This window comes from Chrysemys picta, chromosome 5 (assembly GCF_011386835.1).
Source record: "Chrysemys picta bellii isolate R12L10 chromosome 5, ASM1138683v2, whole genome shotgun sequence".
Taxonomy (NCBI): Eukaryota; Metazoa; Chordata; order Testudines; family Emydidae; genus Chrysemys; species Chrysemys picta.
The window spans coordinates 45,490,039-45,507,032 of NC_088795.1; the positions used below are offsets into that span (position 1 = coordinate 45,490,039).

General features: G+C 39.3%; 1 long non-coding RNA gene across 1 annotated transcript in view; it reads right to left on the minus strand.

Annotated features, from left to right (window-relative positions):
• LOC135983619 (uncharacterized) overlaps positions 1-16,994 on the minus strand; it is a 74,861-nt gene that overhangs the window by 11,705 nt on the left and 46,162 nt on the right. The window contains exon 4 of the long non-coding RNA XR_010601342.1: positions 1,495-1,616. This is a non-coding gene — a long non-coding RNA (uncharacterized LOC135983619). The remainder of the gene's footprint in view (positions 1-1,494; positions 1,617-16,994) is intronic.

Below are 16,994 nucleotides of genomic sequence, written 5' to 3' on the forward strand. Positions count from 1 at the left end.
CTGATTATTAGACAGGAAACCATCTCTTGATGCTTGTTGACAATTTCACTATCTATCACGGTGTGTGGAGGTCACATCAATTAAGTATCAAGTGGCTACAGGTGGAATAAAAAAGGTATAGCTTCAAGCAGTATTGGAAAAGCCATTTTTATTCAAAGCTAATAACCTAAACCATAAACAAAGTCTCATTCCCCTGAACAAGTCCTGGAGTGCAGTCAGTTCCAGAGAGAAAAAACACATCTTCACCTTCCCTTACCCAGGGGAATTTTTACAAGCTAGAAGACTGGCATCAAACTCCCCACCAGTTAGGCAAAAGGTTGGCCACCAGAAACCTGTTGGTGAATCACTCAATTCCACCTCAGACTTTGGGTAACTGTTTTTGGGGGGCTTCTAGACTATTGTATTTTAGATGTGTGCTTTGTACTCAATAAAAACAAGGATTTTTGTGTGGAAGCACTCTTGTGTGTACCAATCATTTATCAGACGGGGATGCTGTGTCCCCCACTGATTTATTTCCTGACATTGCCTGGAAAACAGAGATTAATTACCATAGCTTTGGGTTCAGTCAGATAATCCCAGGTAACTGATGTATCCTATCTGACTCTTTGTTGGGTATAATGGGGATTAGAAAGGGGGCCTCAGAAAGCAGGAATGACTTAATCAATGAATTGTTGTTCTTAACTCTGGAGATAGTACAACTGGGTATACATATAGTAATAGTGTGGATTCCAGTGCATGTTGGGATATCAGGTAATGAAATTAAAAATGAGGAGGTTAATATGAAGATCCCTCTGAGTAAACAGACTTCAAAAGTTTGGTTAAGAGATAACTAAAGAGGGAATGTCAAGAACTGTAGACCAGTGGGGAACAAAGGTAAAGCTTCTATGAAATACATCCTAAACTTGAAGAACTGAGACACCTCAAGGTGAAAGAATATAGTCTGGAGGGATTGGTGAGAGTACTGGGAAAGTAGGGTAGCATTAAGAAAGCATTACTTTCCTTTTTTAAGGACTGGGTGAGAGGATACAGATATTTGTTTATATGAAAACTGTAGTAGGTGGTGGTTATAGCCTCACATGCTGAGGCTGCTGAACCATATAATGACAAAGAATAAAAGAAAGGAGGAAATCATCAGGAGTCACACAGTTAAAGGAAAATGTTGCTGTTGCGCTTTGGGTGTCACTACTATACCATGGTATGATTTATATCAAATTTGTAATCCCTGCTTTGAATCTCCTCCCTGACTCACATGTGTAGTCAGAATTTTTCACACATAATAAGGATTTGGGCTCAAACATCCCCTACAGTACCTGACAGTAGCAGATGACAAATAAAATGTATCGCTTTGCAATTTTAACTACATTTAATGTCTGTCTTGAGTGTATATCTTATAATTAAACTTCCAGAGATTCATTTCAGTACCCTCCTCCTGCCTTCCCTCTATGACAAAGAAAATACCTAAATGAAAAATGTGGATACTGAAAGTATTCTTACCAGTGAGAATGCTGTATGATCCCTGTATGTTTGTTTGGAGAACAGGGATTGAGCTGGTAGGTCTTTCCTTTCCTTTAGTGCTCATGAAGAAGGGGTGCAGAGGCTGTCCCTTTCCTGGAGTTCTACAAGAAAGGAATTCAGAGGATTAAGGGAAGGCAAAAGGATGGAGTGTAGTGGAAAGGTACGGTAACCTAAATGTTCTGAATAGCACTACCACCCATGTTTAGCCTCACCTGTCCACATTTTCCATGAAGAAATCTGGGAGGGAGATAATAGAGCTCAGAGCTATTCCTTTACCCTACATGATTTCTGCCAACTATACATTTCATTTAAAAACACAAAATGAGACTATATGTATGAGGAGGAGAAATTTTGAAAGCTAAATACACAGAAACAGGCTTTGGAAGAAAGAATAATGTAGGTAGAGTGCTCATTCGTTTGAAAAATACTTGCTGATAAGCCCCATATCAAGGTTTTTGTCAGCAAACAATTCTAGGGTACAATAGATTGTTTAATGGACCCATTTCATCAATGTGAGAGCCAAAGTTAACTGACAGTACAAACAGGTAATGATAAAAGTTAATTGTAGCACAGAGGGGAGTTAATAGTGGATCTGCCCCAATCATATTTATGATGACTGATGGAGGTTTAATATAGTTCCTAATAATCTGGGGGCTATTGTATGTGACAAAATTATTGAAGCTAATCAAGACTAGACAACACTGAAGAATTTCACAAAAAGCTAAGAAAGCTAGGTGATCGGGCAACTTGATGACACAGGAAATTCAGTGTAAACAAGTGCAAGTTAATGCAAATTGAAAAGAACAAACTGAATTGCTGCTACATAGATGGCGAGGGTATGTCTACACAGCAACTAGACACCTGTGGGTGGCCTGTGCCAGCCAATTTGGACTCAGGCTGTGAGGCTGTTTCATTGCTGTGTAGGCTTCCGGGCTCAGGATGGAGCCTGAGCTCTGGGACCCTCCCACTTTGCAGGGTCCAAAGAGATTAGGTTTTATTTAAAAATGGATAAAAAATAATACTTAAAGATATTATAATGTCATTACATGAACCAATGATCTGCCTTAAATACCATGTTTAGTTCTGGTCACCCCATCTCAAAAAAGATATAAAAGTATATAAAGAATTAGCAAGAAGTAGAAAAGGTCAAGAGAGGTAATTAAAGTAATAGGAAGACTGTTCTATAACCAGTGTGTTAAAAATAATTAAATGAGGCAGGAATCCCATGGAAAAAGTAGTATGCAATCATGTAATTACAGACTGTATCATAATTAAAACTGAGTGGAATTTTTCAATAAGTTTATTTGCTAAAAAATTAAGTTTCAGCCAACACAGAACTAGTGGCAAATGTGTCATGAATTCCCCACATGGTTCTAGCCTAAAAAAATTAAAATTGGGGGTGAGTGGTGCTAGATCCATAAAGGAGGAGGCAGCAGTGCTAACTTTATCATTTTTAGCCCCATTGTTACATCACTTACCCAGGAAATAGAAAAGACTCAGGTTCCATTCCCCTTGGTAACAGATGTAGAGAAGGAATTTGAACTCCAATCTCCCACCTCTCAGGAGAATGTCCTAGCCACTGGGATATTCTAGGATATGTCACCCTTAATCTCTCCTGTTAAAGCTGTTCCACTTGGTATAAATAATTAGTCATTGAAGCAGAGACCTGAAATGGGGTCTCCTTCATCCCAGGCTAGTGCCCTAATCACTGAACTAAATTAGGTGAGTGACCTGAACCACTATGTCCTCTGCTGGACATTTTGTGAACCTAGCCATTTTAAAATGCACAGAAACAAAATGGGTCAGCTCAAACAACATGTTTTGACCCAAAACAGACTTTTTTGATTCACCAAAACTTGATTTGGTTTGACCCAAAACATAATTTTTTTTTCAATCTTTCATATCTGCCAGAAAACTGAACAGTTATCCACCCAGCTTTATTCCTAATGCATATTCACAAGTAGGATCAAAATAAGGTTGCACAGAAAACCTTATTTCTGGCATTTCGTAATTTTTGCATGCTTGGTTCTGCTAACCACTTTTTTGTATGTTTGAAATGATCAATAATAATACTTAGCAATTATAGAGTATGCTACTAAATGAAAATTGTAAAGAAAGTCCCTGGCAAATAGCAAAGTATAATTTCCTTATATACTCAAAATTTTATATTTAATGGTAATTATTTTCCATTTCACCCATATACAGTAAGTTTTGCCTCAAGGTCATTTTATTCATCAGAATACATAATATATGCTTCAAGTCCAGGTTCTGATCTTACATTACTTATAACTGCTTCTGATTTACAAGAGGTCTCCCTTCTTCACATTACTACTAGTATAGCATACATAGTTAAAACAAAGAAAGTCCCAACACTATAAAGCCAGCTGTAAACTGTAATGGAAGTTTAGCACAAACTCCCTATGTTAAAAGGAGAATGTAACCCCAAAACATTTATGCAAAAAAAAACCTAGAATATTTTTGTTTGGGAAAAAAAATGTTAAAATGCAGCCAGCAGCTTTTATTTTCCCTCAAGGGCACTAAGTCTACATTGTGGACTAATAAACTTAGTTTTAAAATAAATGAATCAAAGTTATTTTGATTGTTATGGCATCATCAAAAGAAAATATCTTTTATGTTTGGAGGTAGGAGTGTCATCTTCTTCTTTATTCTCCTGCCTCCTCAGATGCGTGTGGCATCTACTAGTTTCCAACATTTATATCAGTCTTGCATTGGTTTGTTCAGGCTTCTGAGTGTTATGTTGATGTATTTAGCTTCTTAATTGTTCTGCATAACATTTGCCTAAGTCACTCTCTTTTTCTCTTCCCAGGTGGTATCCATATTCTCACTTGACATTGAAGTCATGTTGGTGACATCCTTAAAACATGTCCTAAATGCCCATTGTCATCTTCTTACCATGTTTGATGCTTTAGGTTGGTTTGCCCTACTTAGACTTTCTAATATTGAAAGAAACTCTTTCCAATGGATTCTGAAGGTCTTCTGCAGGCATTTACTTTGGAATGAGTTAATCTCATCAATTTCTTTGTAGATTTCCATGATTCTACTCCATAAAGGAGAATGGACATGATGCCAATGTTAAAAATTTTGAATTTTTGTATCAGTGCCGAGCATATTACGTTTCCAAATCTTTTAGTTTATGAAAGTGGTTTGCTGCTTTTGATATTTGCTGCTTGACATCTAGCATGGTGTCACTATCATTGCACATCTCACTCCTAGATAGGTAAAATGACTTAGTTCTTCTAGTATGTCTCCAGTTACCCTGATGGTTGCTTTTGGGACACTGATAGCCATATATTTTCTCTTTCCCTCGTTAGGAGTGTGCTATATTTTTTTCATATTTCATACATTTTAAAAATTGTTTTAGGTTGAGATTGTGTGTATTAGCATGAAGTTAACATGTAGGTTCAAATTATAAAAAACACTAAAAAAGACATCTATATTGAACCTGCTTGGAACCTGAGACTTATTTGGAAAGGTACAAACAGATAACGCTACAATACTAGGAAGAGGGTAAAAGGTTTTGTATTAACATGCACATTTATTTCTTTCTATTTCCCTCTGCTTTCCAGAATCAAGTATTTGTGGGAATCAGAAAACCACATGAGGATTTATCCATCTGTGGATCATTGTGCTTAGTGAATGGGAATTATATATATAGTGCCCCTGTTAGCAAGTTATCCAAATCACATGGAGAAGCACACTGGGATAAAGGTCAAATTCTTTTCACATAGATGGTACTCACAAATAATCTGATGAACTGTTGGAATGTGAAAGATATGAGGAAAAATATTTGACACTTAGGACACTGATTCAAATGTGCCATTGAATAATCATGTATGATGTGTGAAACAATCCAGAAAAATCACTAATGGCTAAATCCAAGCAAGGAAGGAATCATTTATAAATGAACACGTCTTTGCAAATGTTCTTGTCACCACCAATGAAAGAGACCAGATTAAGTGAAAATATGAAATCTTGAGCCCCTTTTGCACCATCAGATTCATTTAATACTTTCATAACTAGCTAGCTAGATAGATAAATAACAGGGGGTTCTCTTAACAGCCTTCAAATTTTAATACATTCCTGACTATTCTTAATAGCACCATTTATTATTATTAATTAGGCTGCTTGTTGCCATACAGTCCACAAAGGAAGATGGTCCATTCCTCAAAGAAGTGGGTATCAAAAGTGGACAAACAAAGCTGTTCATATATAGAATATCTCAGCAGACCAGTTCACAGTTCAGTGACTAAGGGATGATATTTTAAAGGGGTGGTAAGGTGGATTATTATTAATAGTTCACACAACTGCATTTTATTTAAGGAGAAATTTGAATAAAGAGTATGATCTACTAACACAGAGGTGGAAGACTGCCCCAGCGACAGGAGTGGCATGGAGGAAGATACACAGATTAAACTGAGGGCTGACTCATCATTGCTCTCACCTTATGCTGTTATTTAGACCCTGTGTAATATCAGTATAAAGGGGGTGACAAACTATATTATTCTTATATGGTAGGGTCCCGAACACCTTTTACACTAATGTGAATGACTACACAAAGTACAGGGCCAGGGTAAATCAGGGACAAAGGGAAAGGACAAGAGCAAGTTCTGTGTGGTACATGAAAGGGAATTCAAGAAGATTAAGACAGAGAAATAAGCAGTAGGGTAGTTATGTACAGCCTTGAACATGAGGGTGAAGAGCTTCAACTTCATGTGGAAGGTTCATAGGAGCCAGTGAAAGAAGCCAGATTCAAAAGAGAGTGGCATGGTCTGAATACTGGGAAAAGAAGTTCATTTTAGTAGCAGCATTTGAGATGGACAATAGAAGCAATAAATTAGCGGTCAGAGAAGATGAAATTTTAATAGCTGAGGTGGGAAATGATCAAGACCTGCACAAGTGTAATAGGTGGCTCTCTCAAGAGCAAGGAGCAAAATTGTGGTGCAATGTATTTTTCAAAGGATTATATTGATTGTTTAGTAGCAAATACAAAATAATTTCAATTATAATCCCTCTTTACACACTCATAATTCATGGGGGCAAAGGGGCAGAGAATAACTTTTTGTGCTGGAAGAGTCCCTTACTCAACAATGGATTATTTTTTAGAAGAAGTTTGCAAAACACTTATCTACATGACAGGAATGTTGGAAGGTGTGAAAATATTATTTATACTAACACATAAGACTTCATGGTATTTAGAGAAAAAAAATATGCCTTAATTTATCAGTGCTCCTAAAGAATTTTCAGAGGTTCAAATGGAATGCCCTCTTGTAGTACAAAGTTCCCTGCTATTATTCTGAACAGGATACAATGTCTGAGAGGAAGACACTCACACTACAAATCCATGTTGAAGAGTGCACATACAAAAAGAAACAGGAAATCTACAGGCCATGAAGTATCAATAAACAATGAAGATCGCTTCCCTCTGCGCTGTGTCGTCCTCCCCTCCCCGAGCTTTTTTTTTTTTTTTCCCCTAGTCCTAGGTATTGAGTACAAGCGTGAACAGGCTATAACACTGATTTATCTGATGGATTATTTTATCTGTCTTTCACATGCAATTGTTTCATTATTGTGCCTTAAACTTGTCAAGGGAAAGCCTAATACATTACAACTGGCACATTCTTTGTTGACAGTGAGGTAAAAGTTTAGCTGCATAGGTCTTGCTCTTAATAATTGTGGTATTGTTGTTGTTAGACACAGGTCCAAGAGACAGCTAAAGTTCTCTCTGTCAGCAGAAAACTTGGCACTGCCATATTGATTTTTAGGCCTCATTGTGAAAGACTTACAATTCCACAGTCTTTATCAAACAAACAGCTAGGAGGTATTTTTATTGTTTTATTTTTCAAAACTATTTCTAAAGAGATAGCCAGCTGGAATCTATTGATGGGCTCTGTGTATGTGTTGTGGGGGAGGTGGAAGGGGTAAGATGGGGGAGAGGACAAAGAGAGAGACTGGACAGAGTTGGGGGAGCTGGAGGGGGCCTCATATGTATCTCCATATGTATTTCACCAAGTATAATTGCTTTATTCTGGAATAACTTTTGTAAATGAATGTAAGATTGCATGTGGGACAGAGCAGGTCAGAGAAAGCAATTTTATGGTTCTTGTTTTCATTGGCAATTGTAGAAAGTTAAAACCTTTTATGACTTCATCCTGAATTTGCTATCATAACAACTTATTTTTGAATTGCTGCCTTTGGAAAGTGTACCTTAGAAGGATGCATTTTCCTCACTGTTAGAGCCCTCACGAATCAACAACACAACCTGCCACACATTTTAACCAAAACATCTGAGAATTTACTTTGAACAGCTTTGATATGCTTGATTTGAGCTTGATTCCAAAAGCCATTGTGAACCTGATCATTATTTTCCCACTAAAGAAAACCGACACACTGAATTTCTATTTGTCAGTTCACCACTTGAATAGATTTCTTGAGTGAGGATTTCAGAAACTGCCAGCCAAGTAGCTAATATCCTTGTTTTTACTGACAGGAAAATCCTGCCTGCTCCAATATACAGAGAAGCAGCCCCCTAACTTTTTTTAAGTTTTAAGTTAACTCTGCTTTGAGGTAGTTGGTGCCATGTACATGATCTATGTCTACCCAATACGTATTAATATGTCCAAAGAATTGCTGTGTGTTTCTATCTAAACCTATAAATCTCTCTCCCAAAATAAGCAGTCTCTCATTTTTTCTGCATTTATTCTAGTCCTGTCAGTACACATGTAAATAAGAATCCACTTTAGATGAAAAGTGATGCCCGATCAAGACTGATCTTAATTTCTGTGCACAGAATCACTGGATAACTTATTTGTAGTTGCAGTGTGTGTTTTTAGAATTTAAGAAACTCTTTTCATTGCACAGCTCAGTGACTGCTCAGTAAACAAAAGAAGACTATTTAGAAAAAAGAGTCTACTACCGATAAGCTTTACATCCAGAAAAGAATACAAAGGGATTTGTCAACCTATACTGACCTCTGCTCAGCAGTCTGACTTGGAGTTGTGTGACAATTAACTGAACCATTTAAAATAAATATGCTAGAAGTTGAAGCAATATTGTCAAGCTGTAAGATAAACATTATGTACTATTGTTCATTGTGTATTTGCATTGTTTTACAGAAGAGGACCTACTTTCCGTTCTAATCCTTCTGAAGTCATTTTTACACAAGTTTTTTTAGAAACTAAATTTCCCAATTACAGTATAAATATTCTCTGGATATCATTTTATGCTACAAAAATTTCATATAGCCATAATTCATACAGTTACTTTAATTATGCATCTGTGTAATTTGATGTGCAACTGGAGCTTGACTTAGACTCCAGCCACATGTTGCTGGAGCTCACACTAGTAGCTACCATGCGAGTGACAAAGTCGGATGGTCCTTTGATGTTCTGCTGATGGCTTCTGTCTAGAGATCTCTTCAAATGAAGCCCACAAAAGTTTAAAACAAACTTAGTACAAGAATTTCACCCCAAATAAATTAAAAACTTGATTTTCAGATTATTGAACCCTGAAAACTAGCTGCTATTCATCCAAATAAGCAGCCAAGAGTGAGTGCTATGGGTACCCGCATGGCCCCACAGTATGCCAACATTTTTATGGCTGACTTAAAACAACGCTTTCTCAGCTCTCATCCCCTAGTGCCCCTCCTCTACTCACGCTACATTGATGATGTCTTCATCATATGAACCCATGGGAAGGAGGTCCTTGAAGAATTCCACCTGGATTTCAACAATTTCCACCCCACCATCAACCCCAGCCTGGACCAGTCCACACAAGAGATCCACTTCCTGGATACTACAGTGCAAATAAGTGATGGTCACATAAACACCACCCTATACTGGAAACCTACTGACCACTATTCTTACCTCCATGCCTCCAGCTTAGATCCAGGACACATCACACGATCCATTGTCTGCAGCCAAGCCCTAAATATAATCGCATTTGCTCCAATCCCTCAGACAGAGACAAACACCTACAAGATCTTTATCAAGCATTTTTAAAACTACAATACCCACCTGGGAAGTGAGGAAACAGATTGACAAAGCAAGACAGGTACCCAGAAGTCACCTACTACAGGACAGGCCCAACAAGAAAAACAACAGAACACCACTGGCCATCATGTACAGCCCCCAGCTAAAACCTCTCCAGCACATCATCAACGATCTACAACCTATCCTGGAAAATGATCCCTCACTCTTACAGTGGGAGGCAGGTTGGTCCTCGCTTACAGACAGCTCCCCAACCTGAAGCAAATACTCACCAGCTATACAGAAACACTAACCCAGGAACCAAACCCAGTAACAAATCCTGTTGCCTACTCTGTCCCCATATCTACTCTAGCGACATCATCACAGAACCCAACCACATCAGCCACACCATCGGGGTTCATTCACCTGCACATCTACTCATGTGATATATGCCATCATGTGCCAGCAATGTCCCCCTGCCATGTACACTGGCCAAAGCGGACAGTCTCTACGTAAAAGAATAAATGGACACAAATCAGACATCAGGAATGGTAACATACAAAAGCCAGTAGGAGAACACTTCAATCTCCCTGGACATTCAATAACAGATTTAGAAGTAGCCATCCTTCAACAACAAAAACTTCAAAACTTCACAGACTTCAACAAGAAACTGCAGAGCTACAATTCATTTGCAAACTTATGATCAATTTGGGCTTGAATAGGGACTAGGAGTGACTGGCTCACTACAAAAGCAATTTTCCCTCTCTTGGTATTGACACCTCCTCCTCAATTATTGGAAGTAGACCACATCCACCCTGACTGAATTGGCCTTGTTATCACTGGTTCTCCGCTTGTAAGGTAACTCCCTTTTCTTCATGTGCCAGTATATCTACACCTGTATCTGTAATTTCCACTCCATGCATCTGAAGAAGTGGGTTTTTTACCCATGAAAGCTTATGCCCAAATAAATCAGTTAGTCTTTAAGGTGCCACCGGATTCCTCATTGCAGGAGTGACTGAGCACTCATCTCCCAAACCTTCCTTTCTCTTCTAGCAAAGACTGCTAGTAGGCTCCACTTATACATCAGCAGTAGAGCAAAAACAATACAGCAGAGCATTGGCCTCAATGTGATTCCACCTGAGCACAGGGATTCACTCAAGCAGTTCTCAATGCAGGACTGTGGCTGGTAGCAGGAGTGGGTTGAGAGGATCCCTGCCCAAGATGCCCATCAAAGATTCACACAGTTGTAAGGGTGCATCCACGCATTTCTCAATGCAGAATCAGAGCCTTAGTACATCGGAATTCTAGTTGCAAATGGTGCAATCACCTTCTTGCATGTATTAAGTAATTTCCTCTATGCCAATGCCTCAGGAGGGTTTTTAGGAACCTTGTCCCCCTGCTGTGTCAATCAGTCCCCCATATAAAATATACCATGTGCATTGCATTTACTGGTCTATAATTTTCTGTCACCACTAAAGTTATTCACCCAAAATAATTGTGTGTGGTCCCAGATGTGAAGGGTGTAGTCAAATCTTTGTCTGGTTCATTTAATTACCTCTGTACCAGGGCTCTAAAGAGGGGCTTGTGGAACTCTGTCCCCCTGCTGTGCTAATAAGTGGAGTCTCACAGTACATACTAACTGGCAATGAAAAGCAGAGGACAGGAAATTTAGCACCAGCAGAGCTTCAAATACACAACCTGGCATTTCTGCTAGTCACGAATCACAGCAAAAGTAAATGGCCTGGTTTGCAGAGTAAATGGCCTAGTTTGACTGGATAAGTCAAGTTCAAGGTCTCGGTCCATATCTTCCAGGTGTTCAAGGGCCTGAGCCCAGATAACAAGAAAAAAAAAAAACATCATCTAAAATTTCTGGAATTGAGACCCTGGTTGACAACTCTGCTCCTCTGGCACAATGGAACTTTTTACCACAAGGGTAAATCTCGTCTGTTCATGAGACAGCTTTGCTGGGGGCTAGCCAGATTCAATAGAAGGACTGGCACAAGAATGAAGCACCATCACAAACCTCACTACGTGCCGCTCCAAGTGCATTTCTTCAACTTGACTTCTCTAATACAAGTCGCAGAGCAATGTCTGCATACTAAAAAAAATACAAAAAAACCCACTTCACTGTACACCCAATTTTCAATCTGGGGAGAGAATAAGAATGAACCACATGTGACAGATGTTAGGATATTTAATGTGCACCTGGAGGGCACTCATATACTACCGCGATGAGGACAGTATAAAAACACATAAAGAACAGAATGAACTAGCATGAGGCCTCTTTATACCACTCAGACTCCTTTTTACCCAGCCAGATTGGTAAATGTGGGTCAGTGAGACTCAGGGCCTTAGTGGTCAAAATGCAAAGCACACATACCACCCAGATAAGGAAAACAGACAGAGCAGAAACAGCACTGGAGAAGGTCAGTCTGGGACACACACACACACTTTCCTCTACACCCCTAAGACCTGGATTAGATTTTGGGCACCTACCTCAGCCACATGAGCTTGGGGAATGTAAAAAATAACAGCTCCTGTGGGGAGCCAGCTCAGGAGCACTAGAAGACTCCTCATAGGAAGTAGATGGAGCACTTTCTATCATTAGATTGTGACTTTTTCAGATGAGCTTCAATGCATTACATTTTGTTTATTGTTTGACTGTTAGTTTAGATCTCCTCCCATCATAGGCGGCAGGGGGCTAGGGCTAGAAGGGGCTCAGCCCCTCTCCCTCAATCTATCTCTGCCTTGTCATTTTCTGGGCCATCCCACTGCGCATGTGAAAACCCAGCTCAGCAAGCGAAGCCCTGGCCAGGAAGTGGGTGAGGTGAGTGGGCATTGCAGAGGGAGGGCCCCGTCTGCATGCTGGACTAACTGGCAGGTGGAGCTAGATTGCTCAACCCAGCAGAGGGCCCTGACTTGGTGCTTCCTGGGAAGTTTGAAAAGTGCCAGTGGTGGGAAGCTGTACTGGGTGGGGAAGCTCAGGAGCCATGTCAGGAATGGGAGCCATGGTGCCCGGGGAGCCCCGGGTGAGTGGGAGAGACCTGTCTGAGTGGGAGAGGCCTAGGGGGTTCCCAAGAGGAGTTGGGATTGGTGTAAAGCAGAGAGTCCCCATGTTGGGAATAGGAATGAGGCTCTCCAGGAAAGGGTGAGAGTCCCAGGAGATGTGGGGGGATCCTGAAGTCTGGTGGCACCAACATCAGGAATGGGGCAGGGCAGGCATCACAGGAGGAGGGCCCCATCTGTGCACAGACACGTGTTAAGTGTCACTGTGGCTGGCTCCTCCGAATCTGTGATTGGCAAAAGCCCATGGGCTTGAACAGGAGCCACGGCTGAGAGTTGAGTGCTGGGCAAGCTCAGCCCCCAAAAAAGAATATTTTCACCAGCCATCTATGCCTCCCACCCCTTTTCCTCATAGCCTTTCCACTGCTAGCCTCACTTTCCCTGTCCCCCATGTTCCTCTTCAGCTTCTGCTGAAGCCCCTTCCACTGCCCCTTCTTTCCTCTCCCCGTCTCCTCGTCCTTCAATCTCCCTTCCCCCTTTTGTTTTTCCCTCTCCCTTCCTCCCATTAACTTATGCCCTCCTGTCTTTTGCCCCCACTGCAACCCAACCTCTAATAAATTTTTAAAAAATAACAGCACACAAACAAAACCCCAACACTTAGCAGTTAAAGAAATGTAGAAACAAAAATGTCATTTGCTAGCCATCATTTTGTTCTCTCTGCTTGTATGTGCTATCCACTTCTCCTTTGCCTTTCTTCTCAATTTAGATTGTAAGCTCTTTGAAGCAGGGGCTGTCTCTTATTCCATGTTTCTACAGTGCTTAGCACAATGGAAACAAACTCTTGGTTTGGCTATGTAGGAACCAGTGTAATGCAAATAATAAATAGTAACAACCACCGTTCTGAAACAACAGAGGTTATAGAAACTCCACGACTGCTACCTACTACTCCACTTGGGCAAACTTGCCTAAAACTTCACCATTTCTATTACTGCATGTCACTGTTGAGAGGGTGCCCTGGATGATTCTCAGGTTGGTTTTGTTTCTTGTTTTGTTTTTAATTCTTTCCCCTTCACCCCCAAACATTACAAGAGCAGTAGGAGAATATTTTGTTGCCATTTAAACTATTTTTGTGGCACATTGGATGAAATTCTGTTGTTCCCTATTCAATAAGCCACATTACGCAAGTGGACACAAATTCTAATACAATGATTCCAGCAATATTGTCTCACTAGAGAATAGGAATTTGAGAGGAATCCATATGGAGGCTGAAGTGAGGCTTTTTGTACTGCACTTCCACTCTCATACACATTCACATTTTGATCACTTGGGTCACACAATGGCAGATTTACACTGTTAACTAGTGTTGATTTTGTATGTATTTTATTTATTTCTTTTCATTTCTATAAATCAAAAGTCGCTATACCAAGTTCTAGGCATCCACTGCAGACCTGTGGTATTCATCAAGGCAAGTCTGGAGATTGTTTTTCCCCTCTAATTTTTGGTGCTTCCTCCACCCCCCACCCCGCCTTTGGTTCATTATTTTGATGTTTTGTGGTTTGGGTAATCTTTTTTGTTGAGGTCTCTCTCTTTTTTATTATTCTGGATTTATAGGACATTCCTTTGCTTAATTTTAAATTCTGTTTTATTAATTTTTACGATACTTAAAGGCCTTTAGACATCCATAGTTGATAGCTACACTTTTATCAAAATTAATAACTAGGTCAGTCTTTAGCAGTTGCAGCATTTTGTAGTTTATCTTTCATCTGGTGTGGTACTTATTCATCGACTTAGCACAAGTTCTCTCTCAATGGGATTTTTAAAATTACCCCTCTCTCTGACAAACACTCTTACAACTGCCTCAGATTTGCACATGAAAGCATGTTCATATGCCATTACTGTCTCAACAGAGTAGATTTCCCTAATGTTACTGTGTGCATATGTTCAGTAGCTTGGCTGGATCATATCTCTTGGGGAGAGGGGCGGCTCTGACTCAAACCAAATCAGCTCTAATGTGGAAATAGAACAGAACAAAGGTAGATGGAGAGAGTGAGTGTAGCATGTTAGGAAAATAGGCCAATAGACTCAGGTGGGGCATATAGCTTTTTTTAACATCCTTTTCTGTTTTTCAGTTGTAGAGCAATACGTGAAACCAACATTTCAGTAATTCAATGGACATTAAAAGCAAGAGATCTCCATGTAGCAAAGAAGCCACTAGGGGATGCAGATTCATTTAATTAAATACGTAGTGAAAAGAACCTCCACAGATGAGGCTGTGAGATTGTGACTGCTTTCAGTTTTGTTCTGTATAACTTTTGTTCCAACCCCTTCCATGCAGTGCAATTTCCCTAAATCCAATGCCTCGGTATTCTGAGAGTCTTAATTCCTCATACAAGTTATTTGAGAAGTAGCAGCTTCCATTCAAGGTAGCTCGGGTAGCAGCCAGAGTCAAAGAAGAAGAGATAGGGAGTAAGTGATTCAGGAGACTTGATCTGATGAGGGGATAGTCAGCTAAATAAATTCAGGACCTTGACATCTAAAAATGGACTTACGTCCCTACTTTAAAATTTTAATTTTACAGACCACACAGAGCTAGTACTGAAATGTACTTTAAGAGAAGAGGCTGCAGTTTTAATTAAAACTGAATTTGAGATATTTTGGATTGCGAGGGAGATTTCATTTCTTTCTGGTGTATGGGAGATGGATTTATTTGAATTGTAATTTTAACTGTGTCGAGTTCAAAGCAAGAGAAATGAAAATGAAATCTTGTATGTGCACCAGGTTGATTTTTGATATTTCTCTACTATTTTGCATCATGTTTTAATTAAAGGAAGGAAGGACAGTACTGAGATTTCTGGAGTTCCTACAAGGTGTGAAGTTCAGTCAACCAAAGCAAAATATTTCAGATTATTAAAAAATAAAATAATAATAAGTGTCCAGAAGCAGCAGCACTTTTCATATAGAGAAGGTGAGTGCAACTGCTAGATAGGGCTGCTGCTCTTGCATTCTCATTAGAGTGGTATAGAAATGAGGTATCCTCAGTGGCAGGCCTCTTGCCTACATTACAAAAGCAGAGGTACTGAGGCATGGTCACTCAAGGGCAGGAGGAGGGAGCTGAAGATTAAACTAAACAAGAACCACAAGAATTACCATCTATATAATACAATCATTTATCCCTAACCTGCTATTCTATGTCTAATCAAGTGCAGTATTATAGGAATGGACTTAATCTGATTGAGCCATTCTATCTCATGCCAAAAGCAACAGATCTCCTGCACTGCTAGTTGCACATCTAACCAGTCACTGCATGCAGATATTTCTGAAAACTTTAAGCCATAAGGATGAGTGACAATGTCTTCAGAGTGCTTTGCAAATGTAAACCATCACATAATTTCTAATGAATATTACTATCAAGCCAATGAGAATGTTTTGGAAGAAAGAACCAAATGCAGCCAGAAATGCTTTGGAAAATGCTACAAATTGACAGATTTTTTTTTTAAATATCCAAATGAACTATGTAGAACTGTGTATTTTGTTGGTGGTCCAATTAATTTTCTTCTAACTTGTAGCAAAGGTATCTTAATGTGCTTGAGTGATGTCGGGATCTTGATTGACTCATTTTTATGATCAGGTTTCAGCATGTCCAAATAGTTAACACACAAAAATGTGGAATGCAGTGAAGAATGTTTTAAAAACCAATGAATCAAGTGGAACTTATGTACCTATCATGCTATTATGTGGCATCTCACATGTTGTAATTTTTTCCCTCCCTCTTGATCATAAAAAGATTGCCATAATTGAAAACAGGAAGCAATGCTGTGTAAGCCTCTGTAAGAAATAGTGAGAGAATAAGTATAATATTAAGAAGGAAGCCCTGTTGCCTAAGCTCAGGATGAGTGTTATGCAATGATTTCTATTCATAGCTTTTAAAGACATGTCATCAAGAAAGACAGGACAGATTAAAAAGCACCTGTTGGAAAAAGATGAGTGGTAAGCAAAGAATAGTGGATCATAAATTGTGTTATTTTGATAATATATTAGTCTAAAACTATTTTTTATCACAGGGATGTTAAATGAACTAGTCAGGTCCCTTTCAAGTTGCTCTCTGATCATGAGACACATTAAAAGATTCCAAATCAGTATAATGTATTATAATTATTCTAATTATTAAAATTCATGAAAATCCAACACAGTTAATGGCTACTGTAATGGAGCACGCTACAGACACTCACCAAAACCCTCATTAGTTCAGGAATATACTTTTTGCTGCAACAACCACAGCAGGCAAATATGCACAGTATTGTTAATTGAGTCTCACTAAGAAACAGATGGCAACACACCACACAAAACAGATCTAGCAAAAGAGCAGGTTTCTGAATTTATACTCAATTATTCTGAAATTCAGTTCTTTGCTCACTTCTGAAATGCTTTTTGGGAGAAGTCAATAAACAGGATACCCAGACAATGATTACTACAGGAAGATATGTTTGTTTC